This window comes from Orbicella faveolata, unplaced genomic scaffold, assembly GCF_042242905.1.
Source record: "Orbicella faveolata isolate gen_17 unplaced genomic scaffold, um_ofav_v1 contig_3, whole genome shotgun sequence".
Lineage (NCBI taxonomy): Eukaryota > Metazoa > Cnidaria > Anthozoa > Scleractinia > Merulinidae > Orbicella > Orbicella faveolata.
In genome coordinates, this window is record NW_028301558.1 from 838,393 (window position 1) to 852,294 (window position 13,902).

At 36.1% G+C, this 13,902-nt stretch overlaps 1 long non-coding RNA gene across 1 annotated transcript; it reads left to right on the forward strand.

Moving 5' to 3' along the window:
* The first annotated feature begins 7,859 nt into the window (after positions 1–7,859).
* LOC149105989 (uncharacterized) lies at positions 7,860–13,256 on the forward strand. The gene is made up of 2 exons (XR_016209971.1): positions 7,860–7,965; positions 13,161–13,256. It is a non-coding gene; the product is annotated as an uncharacterized LOC149105989 (long non-coding RNA).
* Positions 13,257–13,902: the final 646 nt, after the last annotated feature.

Below are 13,902 nucleotides of genomic sequence, written 5' to 3' on the forward strand. Positions count from 1 at the left end.
CTCATCAGTGCTGGTGCTTACCTTTGGTCTCTGCAACATGAAATGCCCAGGGGTATTGCCACTCTCTTTCTGGATGGGATTCTAGTCTATCACAGGTTACCCCTTGTTTTTGTCAGGTTGCTCCTACAATCGGTCAGTACCATTTTCACTCCTTGGAGGGGAGAGGTACTGGGAGAGTCAAGTGTCTTGCTCGAGAACATGACACAGCAACTCTGGCTTGGGCTCCATTTTGGACCTATTGATCCAGAGTCCAACTGATTTACCATTAGGCCATCAGCTCCTACCCCCGCACAACCTCCCACTACCCCTTCCCAACATTGGCAAAAAAGTTATTGTCAACAGTGCACACTTGTGATGTCAACTTTAAATCATGAAGAATTCTGATTCAACATCTCAAAGGCAGACCATACATCAATTTGGATATTCGAGCAGCCAAATTTAAGCTGGCTAGATACATGTACATGTAGTTGACTGATGCTAGCAGCTGGCAATGAATTGACTTAGGACTTACTGGTAGGTAACGCTTAAGTATAGTCCTTTCCCACCTTTTCCAGTTAATTTGTCTGGTACAGTTTATACCTTATAATGGGACTTTGGCTTGGGAAGCATTAATGGATATGGAAAAGACAAAATTTATAAGTTGGCCAGACTGCCACAGGCTATTTTAAGGGAACGTCCATAGATGATAAAGAGTCTCCAAGCAGCTTTGCTGGTCAAACCTAAAATTTTGTATTATAAATAACTTTTAAGCAAACTTCCCTTCATTGGGTGGATTTAAGTTTGGGATAGCAATGAGAAACAGAAAACCTCTAAATTAGTAAAACTTGAAGTTGTGCATCCAGATTGGCATGTATTGGTATGGTGGATACTTCGCTCATAATTAATTTTAAGTCTGTTCTTGATCAGATTGATCATCTAAAATGGTGATAAGAGTGAGGAGTTTAATATGAAATTGAAGGTCTGTAGTGACTGGATCTTAAAGAGCTCATGTAACTCTCATGACTTGTAATTTAATACCAAGCAGAATTTTGCAAGACTCAAAAGCAAGATGTCGAAGTCAACATATTTTGTCAGTGTCTAATCTTCCAACACATGCGAAAGAAAATGGCCAGCCTTTCAACCTGTTTAGGTCCAGCTTTGAAATGAAAAAAGTGAGGAAAGAAGTCAGGATGGATAACCCCACCTTCCCCTTCCTCTGCTCTAATTTTATTGCAGAACATATTTGTGATTGTGACAAATGTTAATGTACTTTGCATTTTTAGTATGGAACATGAAACTTAATATGAAATATTCTTGGAGGTATTTTAAAACAGGCATGATTCATGACAACTATATGGGAAACTACTTGAGAAATTCAACTGCATAGGATGGGATCAGTGATGATGTTATTAGAAAACTGCAAGTGGCGATGGAGCTTGTGGAGTTTCAGGACAGCACAACAGCATCAAGTTGATGCAAAATGAATCACCAGCCCTGCGTGTTGTCGGAATGCAGAGTGTGAATACTTGGTTTGGTTTAAGTTGCTTGAGGTAGATTACAGTACATTCAAAGTGCATTGTATGATGAAGTTAATGTTTTCAGTCTTGTTCATTTGCTTATTCTTTGGTAAGAAGGTTTAAGGGGTTTATTTCAACACCTGCAGTGCACCAGGTGCTAAAATTTTCCCCTTTACTTGATCATGCAACAAAAAGCTAACTGTTGCTTTAAAAAGGCAGAAACAGCTGTTTACAAGTGTCTTTGCAAGGATTAGATGATAAAAATTCCCCATAATCTTTTTTTTTATTTTAATTTTTATAGAGAGACGATAGAGTATTGATTTGAAAATAATATACTCTATCATCCAGTTTAACATTTCACGCTCTGAGCAATCAGGGATGGTTAGACCAAATAGTCTAAAGCTGTGAAAAGTCCTCTGCAAGGCAGGGATCACACAGAGTGCGCAGATGTACATGTACACATAACCACACATTGTATGCTTGAATGCATGAATGTAAGGCCTCAATATAAGAAATGGTATGTTTCAACTAAGTGGAAAAACAGCAATCTTACATCATGCCTTTTCGTCTCAAAAGAAATGTTGAGACAAAAAGAATTTGAAAATTACTCTGCAAGAACAAAATTCTACTGAAGATTAGTTATGGTAGATGAGCAGACCTCCAGCTCCCCTCTTATGCAAATCCTATGGTCTCAACAACTTTTCATTAAAGAAGATTATAAAGCATCGCATGTTTAACCCAAAGGATCTATAACAAAGGGCAGAATTATATCTATGGCTTCCTGGGTTTTATTTGTGTTAGTGTCACTCACCTCTTGAATATGTCAAGCTTCAATCTGGTGTCAGAAGGGACGAGAGGCAGCAAATTTGTGTATTAGTAGCAGAGTGTGATCAAGGAATTTTTGCCTTCAAAAGCACCAGAACTGTGAATTTGAAGTTATGAATATTGCTATCTTAACTGATGCAGATCAGGAACACCCTGAAAAGATTCTGTATTCCTCAGTTAAGCAACCATTTTATGCCACAGAAACATGTTATTTTAAGGGGTCAAGTTTGAGAACAACTCGCATTAATATCGATCGAATTAATGTTAATCCTAATGATTATTATAATCCAGCAATGGATTATTATAATCCAGTAATAGATCATTATAATCCAGTAATAGATTATTATAATCCTTTACTGAGGTTCGAGCCATGCCTTAATTAATCAGGATTAATATTAATCTTATGTAAGATTAATATTAATCTGATAAATATCAATCCTACATAGGATTCCTATTAATCCTTTGTAGCATTAATATTATTCCTACCTAGGATTAATCTTTGACCAAAGCTTCTGAAGATTGACATCATTTAACAATCTAAGGCATCCTTATCACTATCTCTTGGCAATTTGTTAAATAATGGTATCAATCGCTTTACATAACTATATAAGCTGTGGAAATATTTCGTTCATGTGACACAGACTTGGCAGCACAAATTTGTACAAGTCTGTCAATAAAGAAAATATTCTATTCCAACCACAATGGATATGCTTCTTGTGCTAGTAGTTTGTGAAGAAAACTCTTTTATGTTGTTACACTCAGTCAACTTTTGCAATCTTTATTAATGGTTATGATATTTTAGTAGCAGAAGTTGGCAGTTGTGTCAGCTCTGCTGGTAATACAGTACAGTTGCAACTGACTTTTTTGCAGGGCCATGAAAATTCTTAATGTAGAATAGAATAAAGATCTTGAGTAACTTAAAAAATAACCAAGTGAAATGGATGTCAATACGCACGTCATCAAAGGAAATCTGTGAATCCCTTCCAGTTATTGCTGAAAGACTTAGCCTTTCTGAGTTGGATCCATAGAGATTGCCATTTCCTTGGGAGCATTTCATAAAATGGACCGTCTACGTATATACTGGACTTAGAGTAGGAGTTTGTGATGAAGGACAGGGTTTCAGGATTGATGTCATAGAAGGGGCTATTGTTGCTGGTTGGTTAGCTGGTGAGGTCCACGAGGGCGCCTGACTTACTGAAGAGCTGCCGCCAATCTCAGCTGTACGGAAGAACCCTAGCATTATGTTGGCAAGTGACCTTGCTGATAATATATCCTGTATGCGTTGATAATGATACTTTATACATGTCTTGTTATTCACTGTAATGAGAATGTTGCCACTTCTAACCTGGGACAATGATGCCAACTGTTCAACTGCTTCAACAATCCATAAAATTTGTATCTAGAGAAACATATAGCTTTCTTGAAGTAAAGCTACAGCATCTCCGAAGAAAACCATTCGAGGACAAATAGTATGATTTCTGTGATAAGGATGTACCTACTGCTTGCAAACAGTTCTTATCACAGCCTGGCCCGGCGTCATAATATATAATGCAAGTAAGTAAAATGTTCACGGAAAGCTTCGTATTTTGTCCCTTGAAAGCAAACATGTAGAGACTTCAAACAAATCTTGCAATAAAAATGAGTCTAAACAATGCGTAAGTACATGACAAACGCTAAAGGCAAAAAATACGCATTTGGGTACAATGGGAGTTGTGCAGGCCTGTCGCAACTTTTTAATTTCTGAGATTAATATTAATCCAAATGATATTAATAATCTAATCCTTCCAATTTTTTTGCCTTGCCTTAATCTATTACTGAATTATAATAATCTATTATTATTATAATCCATGGATTAATATTAATCCGAGTTGTCCTGAAGTTTTGATGAATTCAACAATCAAGCTGAACATGAGGTTATTGATTGATTATGATGTGAGTGGGGCAGCTGGCAGAATCCTGTGAATTTGAGGACCTGTGTGAAAGTTTAATCATGAGATATTAGTTATTGGCTTTCAAGATTCCAGTATTAAGAGAACGGCCAGTCTCTGCCTCACCACTATGCATACTGCACACCGTGTCCATTGTAATGTTGGGATGTCACCATTTCATGCCCCCATACTGATGGCTGAAATGGTAGTGCACAAGTCTACGCACACAAGTGGTTTGGACATACAGCCTGATCTAATCTCGGTTAGGTTGTTTTGTTTCATGCCTTATTGGGTATTTGATCCAGACTGAGGGCAAGTCACTTTCCCTTTACTATATAACATTGGACTTGGTTGGTCGACTGGACAGTCTGATATATTTTGAGATGGTGCTGCCATTGGTTCAGGGGCTGTTTCTGTTATGCTCTCCTGTGTTGGATTACCCAGGGTGTTTAGCTGAGAAGCTTGGGGTTTGGAGGAGAGCAGCACAGGCACAGGATTACTGTGGGTAGTATGTCAACAGTCGGTTGCTTCATGAAGACCATGGAAAGAGAGCATATATTGTTGGGGACATTGCTGGAGGCAAAACTGCTTTTTAGATATCTTTTTAATCATTTTATCTTTTATTAATTGTAACACTTGATATGCATTTTTATCAAATGAATAAAGACATTATGATTATTACTATTATTATTACTGTTGGAGGTAACTCTTTGACATTTATTTTGTAATTGTAGGTTGTGGACCTAGGACTTCTTCTTGTTCTAGATCTGTAAACTTTGCACCAATTAAAGGGCTCGTGTAACACTAGAGAGTACAATACAAATATACAAATTAATAGAAGTAACAAGATGAAAGAGTAAAACAAAGCAATGACAAATGATTAGTCACAAACAGAAGTAAATAGGCACCCTGCAAGGAAGTAAGTGAGGTTGGCCATAATTGAAAACTTCCTTGAAATTACAAACATGAATGAAGGGAAGAAAAGCAACACCAATATAATAGTAAGATAGTAAAAATCATATGCAAGCGTTTTGCAAAAGTAAAATTATATAAATACCTAAATGAACTTCAAGTTCATTTTTGAAAGCTGACAAATTGCCTGCTATAACGACAAGTGGTTGGTCGTTCTATGACTCAATTATCCTGGTAAAGAATGCCGAGTAATATTATATACATTAACCTTCCTGCCCTCAACGTTCAGCTTTTACAGAATGATTTGCTTTTGTTGACTTTAATTCAAAAACATCGTTTGAGTTGAGATGACTTCAACAGAAAACAACAAACTGCAGCATGCTGAAACATACAGTCACATTTTTTTTGCAAATCAAGTGTGAAAAATATTTCTCAACAGGCTGATGTTGACAGAAACTTTGGCTAAGTCTTGCACCTTACATGGCTGCTTGATTGGAACATACAATTTTATTCCCCTTCAGGTCCATCATTTGTGTACCTGATTTATCTATCTCCTGCAATCAGCCCACCCTCAGCTTTTTCAGCCATGCCCAAGTCAAAGGTCTGTTGCACTAATGTGTGCATAATTCCTCTCTTGCAGTCAAGAGGTGAAGCCAGCTTGACTTTGGACATAAAACGTTGTCCAGTGGATCTTAAAATTGCAACTGCACCAGGGACTGTTAGGGAATGTTATTCAGTAATCAGCTTTTAGGGCTGCCTTTGGTAGATGAAATAGCTGTTTTAAACACTGCCAATAGATTACAATTGTTGTTGGCAATGAGAGATCCTGGTGTAATGAGATGATACAAAGGTAAATATGCTAAAGTAATAATTAAACTGAAATAGTTGCCTTTATGAAATATTGTATGCAGTAGACAATATTATGTTATATTCATCAAGAAACAGTTTGTTTGACAGCTTTCGTGAAAACACCCTGAAAAGAACAAGCCATTTATAGGAATCAGTTGGTACAAACCGGTACACATAACAATTAAAATGAAATGAAATAATTTCCACAATAATGATATGATGACAAATTACTGGTATATAATAATGAAAGGTGCATAGAAGAAACATCACTCAATTATTTTCATGCAAATGAAAATAATTTATTGCAAACTTAAATAAAAAAGATGAATAAGCTACACCTGTGCCATGGTCCTTAATTAATTTTGTTACTGGATTTTGTTTAGTTATATTGAACAGGATGATGGCCTATGAACTGATTTTTTTTAAACACAAAATGCATCCAAATTGTGGTCGAAGACTAAAAGAAGAAACAAAGAAAACATGTCTTAGCAACAATGGACTCATCATGCCCTGCAGGGTACAGGGCATTGTGGAGACTGGTCATCATTTTCATCCGACTTGCAGTCTTTTTGTGGCCTTTGCCCTGGCCATGTGGCATTGCATTTAGCTTGGAGAAGTTTCTCTGATTAACTCTTGAAACCTTCCTTCCTCAGCAACATCAGAGAGAGAACTTCCCCAGATTTCGGCGTGGGCGAGGATTGGTGCTTGTAAGCTGATCAGAGCTCAACGTTGTGACTGCTGGGGTCACCAATGCAACCCAATTTTTTCACTGGCAACTACCTTTCCATGCTTTTTGCTGACTGAAATACTTTTGCTGGTGACTAAAATTAATATGAAAACTAAGGGGCCAGCTGGCCCCAAGGTTTTTTCCTGAAAGTTGAGCCCTGCTCAAAGTATCAATCAGTCATCTTTCATGTTTTTAAGAGAAAAATTGTTGGCCGCTGTCATTTTGTGTAGCATACGGTGTTGATCCATTGTCTTAGTGGTAATAAGTTGGCAAGGCTTTTACAATAAGGCGAGAGATCTTTCCTTTCTAGTTTGCAGCCTTTCTTTTGCAATAACTGGTAGCACACTACAGACAACTCTTGCCTTGCAGACCCCCTGCTATTATGGACAGCCTGATGTTACTGATAGAGGCTATATATGAAAAACCATAATTTAGATGTCAAAATTGGCAAAATAGAATATAACTACATCTGCACTTAGTTAAGTCGGTAAAAATCCTGTGATATCACACCAACTGTAAAAATCTCAGAAAAAAAATATAATAGGATATTAAAACTGAAACATTAAAGCTAATATTAAAACTAATACAATGGACTACAAACTACTAAGTGTTAGAATGAAAATAGCATTTATTATTAAATCTTAATAATAAATCTTAATCACTTTCTGTAACAGACGGTGTCTTATGGCCTTAATGAATGAAAATTAATCTGTCAATTTTCTGACACTGTCTGGCAGAGAGTTGAATGATGGAGCAGCCATTGATTTATGGCTCTTATCCTATCCCTATTGCAAAATTGTGAACACTTCATATGATCCCACACTGATTCTTTTAGTGTTTCTCAATCGTTACGAGGGACACCTTGAATGTATTGAGTGATTTGTCATTGTTCTGTTGTCTTGGAGTGTTTACTACTGGCAGTTTGTACACTATTTTGACCTATACTACATATATTACAATTTTTTGCTTAAAAGCACAAAGCAGTATGTGCACTGCATGTGGGTTTATATGACTTGTATTGAGTCATTTTCATCTCACCCCTGTACTGCAGGCAGCCCTGCTATAACGGCAACAAATGACGATCTCAAGGATGTGCACTATAACAAGAGTCAACCGTATTGGTGTCCACTTCTATGGTGAATTTGATAGAGGGATGGTAGTTGTTGAGGGTTTCAAGGAAAGTTACTGCTGAACTTGAACCAGTTGTTAGTGAAGTGGTTTTTCTAAGGTAATAAGTCTGATGTCAGAATCTGTGAATTGGGTGATGGTTGGGAGCCTCATTTCTCGATAAATTTTATGGTTTAGCTTTCTGTGTAATAGTTAAAACAGGGGTGCCACACCAGGTCAGGAAATGGTCAGGAAAAAATTCTTCTAAGGTCAATGAATTTTTTGTTAATTTAGGGAAAATTGGCATTTTGAAGAAGAGTCAAGGAAAATATTCAGCACGACTGGTTTAATACTGGTAAAAGCTGGAGAACATTTTGGGTCACTGTTATCTCAACTTTGTTTTTTCCTTAATAAAGAAGGAAAATCTGTTGAAAATTTTAAGTTTAATGAATGGGTAGAAATGAATGAAGCCACTGCTATCTGCTATGTGACATTTATCTGACAGCATTGCAAATCTTACTTTGGGAACATTTGTGGTGATAAGGAAAGCACTGGTATTGAGGAAAGAGTTCCCTAATTTGGATATGTTATTAATATTCCTGAAACTGTGATCAATACGATGTCTTGTAACTACTGAGGATTTAATGATAATAATAAAAAAATAATAATAAACTGATATTTTAAAAGGAGGCCTCCAATCACCTAAAGGTGGTTTCCAGGAGGGTCCTCTAAAAAATACAAGTCTAAAATATACATTAAAATTAATGTCTAAAATACAGAAGTAATAAAAAATAAAAATGTGAGACTAAAACTAAGGTTTTAAACTAGAACTAGGATTAAAAATCTACTTCCAACTAAGGTTAAAATGATTAACCAAGGAACAAGGTAAGACTGAATGGCAGTCAGTGAGGAGAATTACAAAAATATCAGTTATGACACTGGACAAGATAAAAATGAAGGACAATCAGTATAGAGAATTCCAATATCGGTTCTGACACTGGACGAGATAAAACTAAATGACAATCTGTATGGAGAATTGCAATATTTATTCTCACACTTGACAAGATAAAACTGAGCGACAATCAGCATGAAGAATTACAACAATTCTTTTGACAACGGACAAGATAAAACTGAACGGCAGTCAGTGTGGAGAAGTACAACATTATCAGTTCTGACACTGGACAACATAAAACTGAATGACAATCAACATGGAGAATTACAACAACATCAGTTCTCACACCGCACAATATCAGTTCTGACACTGGATAAAAAATGAATGACTATCGGTATGGAGAATTACAACAATATGAGTTCTGACAATGTACAAGATAAAACTGAACAACACAATCAGTATGGAGAATTACAACAATATCAGTTCTCACTCTGGACAAGACAAAACTAAAGGACAATCAGTATGGAAAATTGCAATATCAACTCTGACACTGGACAAGATAAAAATGAATGAGAATCAGTAGGGAGAATTACAACAATATCAGTTCTGACACTGGACAAGATAAAAACAAAGGGCAATCAGTATAAAGAATTGCAATATTAATTCTGACTCTCGACAACATAGACCTGAATGACAATCAGTATGAAGAATTACAACATTATCAGTTCTGACAATAGACAAGATAAAAATGAAGGATGAGTATGGAAAATTGCAATATTAATTCTGACACTGGACAAGACAGAACAGAACGACAATCAGTATGGAGAATTACAACAATATCAGTTCTGACACTGGACAAGATAAAACTTTACGACAATCAGTATGGAAAAATACAACAATAGTTCTGATAACAGACAAGAGAAAACTCAACGGCAGTCATTGTGGAGAATTAGAACAATATGATTTCTGACAACGAGCAAGGTAAAATTGAACGGTAGTCAGTACGGAGAATTACAACAATATTAGTTCTGACAATGGACAAGACAAAAATGAAGGATAATGAGTATGGAGAATTGGAATATTAATTCTGACACTGGAGAAGATAGAACTGAACAACAATGAGTATGGAAAATTACAACAAAAGTTCTGACAACAGACAAGATAAAACTGAACGGCAGTCAGTACGGAGAATTACAACATTATCAGTTCTGACTCGGCACAAGATAAAACTGAACTGGAGTCAATGTGGAGAATTACAACTATATCAGTTCTGACACTGGACAAGATAAAAATGAAGGACAATCAGTATGGTGAATTTCAACAATATCAGCTCTGACGCTGCAAAAGATAAAACTGGATAAAAATCAGTATGGAGAATTATAACAATATCAGTTCTGACACTGAACAAGATAAAACTGAGCAGCAGTCAGTGTGAAAAATTAGAACAATGTCAGTTCTGACACTGGACAAAATACAAAATGAATGACAATCGGTATATACCTCTTACTAACCGAGTTTGAGGGCCGTACCATAAGTTATGGACCGAGTTTTTTTCCCCTTTAATTTATGGCTCAAGGGCAAAACACGCAGACCATAAATCGAAGGGGAAAAAACGAGGATCCGTAACTTACGGTACAGACCGAGAAAACGAGGTTAGTAAGATATTTATTTTATCTCTATTGTGTGTATGACGGGCTCAGGAACGATTTCTATTTAAGTGGAATGCCTTCAAATTTCTGATGCACCTCAAAATCAAAAGGAGTCAATTTGAAATTGTTTTTAAGTTGTTAGCATGCTTTAATACACAGTTTAGAGTAAAAAAAGTCTTAAATGTTTACTTGCTATAAAAGTTAGGAACACTTGGCGATAAATCACAAAACAGTTTTTCAACAAAACCAGCTTTAAATTTTAGTGTGCCGTACAGGAGAGTACGGCCTGATAAATTGACCAATCACAGCACGTGTACTAACTAAGAGATATAAGAAAGTTAATTACAGCACTATCAGTTCCAACTTGGACAACATAAAACTGAACAACTATCAGTATGGAGAATTACAGCAATATCAGTTCTGACACTGATTAAAATAAAACTGAACGGGAGACAGTGTGGAGAATTACAACAATATCAGTTCTGACACTGGACAAGATAAAAATGAACGACAACCAGTAGGGAGAATTACATGTACAACAATATCAATTCTAACTCTGGACAAGTTAAAACTGAACGACATGCAGTATGAAGAATTACATGAATAGTTCTGACAATGGACAAGATAAAACTAAATGGCAGTCAGTATAGAGAATTACAACAATATCAGTTCTGACACTGCAAAAGATAAAACTGAATGACAATCAATATGGAGAATTGAACAATATCAGTTCTGACACTAAAGAAGATAAAAGTAAACGGCAGTCAGTGTGGAGAATTACATCAATATCAGTTTTGCCATTGGACAAGATAAAAATAAATGACAATCAGCATGGTGAATTACAACATCACATCTGACTCTGCAAAAGAAAAAACTGAATGACAATCAGTATGGAGAATTAAACAATATCAGTTTTGACACTGAACAAGATAAAGAGAAATGGCAGTCAGTGTGGAGAATTACATCAATATGAGTTTTTGACACTGGACAAGAAAAAATTAAATGGCAGTCAGTGTGGCGAATTACAACAATATCAGTTCTGACACTCGACAAGATAAGATTAAATGACAATCAGTATGGTGAATTACATCAATATCAGTTCTGATACTGGACAAGATAAAACTGAGCGGCAACCTATATCGAGAACTGCAATATTAATTCTGACACTTGACAAGATAAAACTGAAATACAAGCAGTATGGAGAATTACAACAATCATTCTGACAACGGACAAGAGAAATCTGAAGCGCAGTCAGTGTGGAGAATTACAACAATATCAGTTCTGACACTGAACAAGATAAAAATGAACGGCAGTCAGTGTGGAGGATTACAACAATATTAGTTCTGACACGGGACAAAATGAAAATGAATCATAATCAGTAGGGAGAATTACAGCAATATCAGTTCTGACACCGGACAACATAAAAGTGAACGATAATCAACATGGAGAATTACAACAAGATCAGTTCTGACACTGGACAAGATAAAAAAGGAGGACAGTCACTATGGAGAATAGCAATACCAGTTCTGACACTAGACAAGATAAAAATGACTGACAATCGGTATGGAGAATTAGAACAATATCAGTGTTGGCAATGGGCAGGGTAAAACTGAACGACAGTGAGGATGGAGAATTACAACAATATCAGTTTTGACACTGGACAAGATAAAACTGAATGACGATCAGTATGGAAAATTACTACAATACCAGCTCTGACACTGGACAAGATAAAACTAAATGACAATTACTATGGAGAATTAAAACAATCGTTCTGGTGATGGACAAGATAAAACTCAACCGCAGTCAGCGTGGAGAATTAGAACAATATTAGTTCTGACAGAGGACAAGATGAAACCAAACAGGAGTTAGTGTAGAGAATTACAACAACATCATTTCTGATACTGGACAAGATAAAAATGAATGACAATCAGTTTGGTGAATTACAAGAATATCAGTTCTGATACTGGACAAGATAAAACTGAATGACAATCTCTATGGAGAATTGCAATATCAATTCTGACACTTTACAAGATAAAACTAAACGACAATCAGTATGGAGAGTTAAAAAAAATAGTTCTGACAACGAAGAAAATAAAACTGAACAGCAGTCAGTATGGAGAATTACAGCAAAATCAGTTCTGACACTGGACAAGATAAAACTGAATGACAATCAGTATGAAGAATTACAACAATATCAGTTCTGACACTGGACAAGATAAAACTGAACAGTAATCAGTATGGAGAATTGCAATATCAATTCTGACATTGGACAAGATAAGACTGAACAGCAATCAGTATGGAGAATTGCAATATCAGTTCTGCCAACGGACAAGATAAAACTGAACGACATTCAGTATGGAGATTTACTATTTAAGTTCTGACACTGGGCAAGATAAAACTGAATGACAATTAATGTGGAGAATTACTATCTTAGTTCTGAAATGAGCAAGATGGAGCTGAATGAACATCAGTATTGAGAATTAATATTACAGTTTAGTTGACACTGAATAAGATAAAAATGAATTACATTCCATATGCATGGTGAATTAATCCTTAGGTTCTGGCCCTGGCTAGAGCAGGAATTGTTTGTAATAATCTGTTGATCGATTACCGAGATGCTGTTTCGCATTGTAAATGACCTTTTATTGAAAAAAAAACGAATACTCGAGGTGATGGCAAGACTTGGCTAAATGCAGCTTAATAGTAGTGTTCATGAGAAGTATTGAGTATTTTGGCCTGTTATTGACATTGCTCCTTTTGTTTTCCTCTTCGTAGATATGGATGTGTTTCCAGCTTTTTTTTAGATAATATTACCATCCTCTGTTTGCTTTGGAATGTTTTAGGAATAAAAATTAATTTGTGTTTGCTGTACATTGTGGTATTTCTTTTCTGTTACCTTTGCAGCCGTGTCACTGAAAACATTATTTTACGGCTGTAATGATATTTTTGTTATTTTTATAATGATAAGCCATGTATACATCCTGCATAGCAGGTGTAAACGGGGAGGGAATAGGGGGTATCCTTTCGCACGCAACGCTTATGCAGCGCTTTCTCTTGTGTCACTTGTATTTTCTTTGTATATACCAAGTGAATACAAGTGGGATATTCCAATGTATACCAAGAGAAAACGTTACATAACTAGTTTATATTTCATCACTAAGTTAGTTCAGAGGGTTAAGAACTCAGATTAACCAATCAAATTGCTTCATTGCTGGCACAGTATTCCCTAAGTATTGGACCGGGCACTGTCCAGAATGACCCCCCACGATCACTGTTAAAGATTTTCGTTAGTGTTATGGCGTTTCTGAAAGAGCTTGCTTTGATCACACGAAACACTCGTTTTGTTTTCTTTCCAACTCTTTTTCCCTTCTGTTTTGTTTAACATCAGGCGCGAGTATGCGACTAGTCGGCTTTCAATCAGAATTGCGCGTTTGAAGTTTGCAATGTTTCTCCAGTTTGTGATCGTGGCATTTTTCTGAACATTTTCAGTTGCGTAATAAATCCCTTATTAACGAAG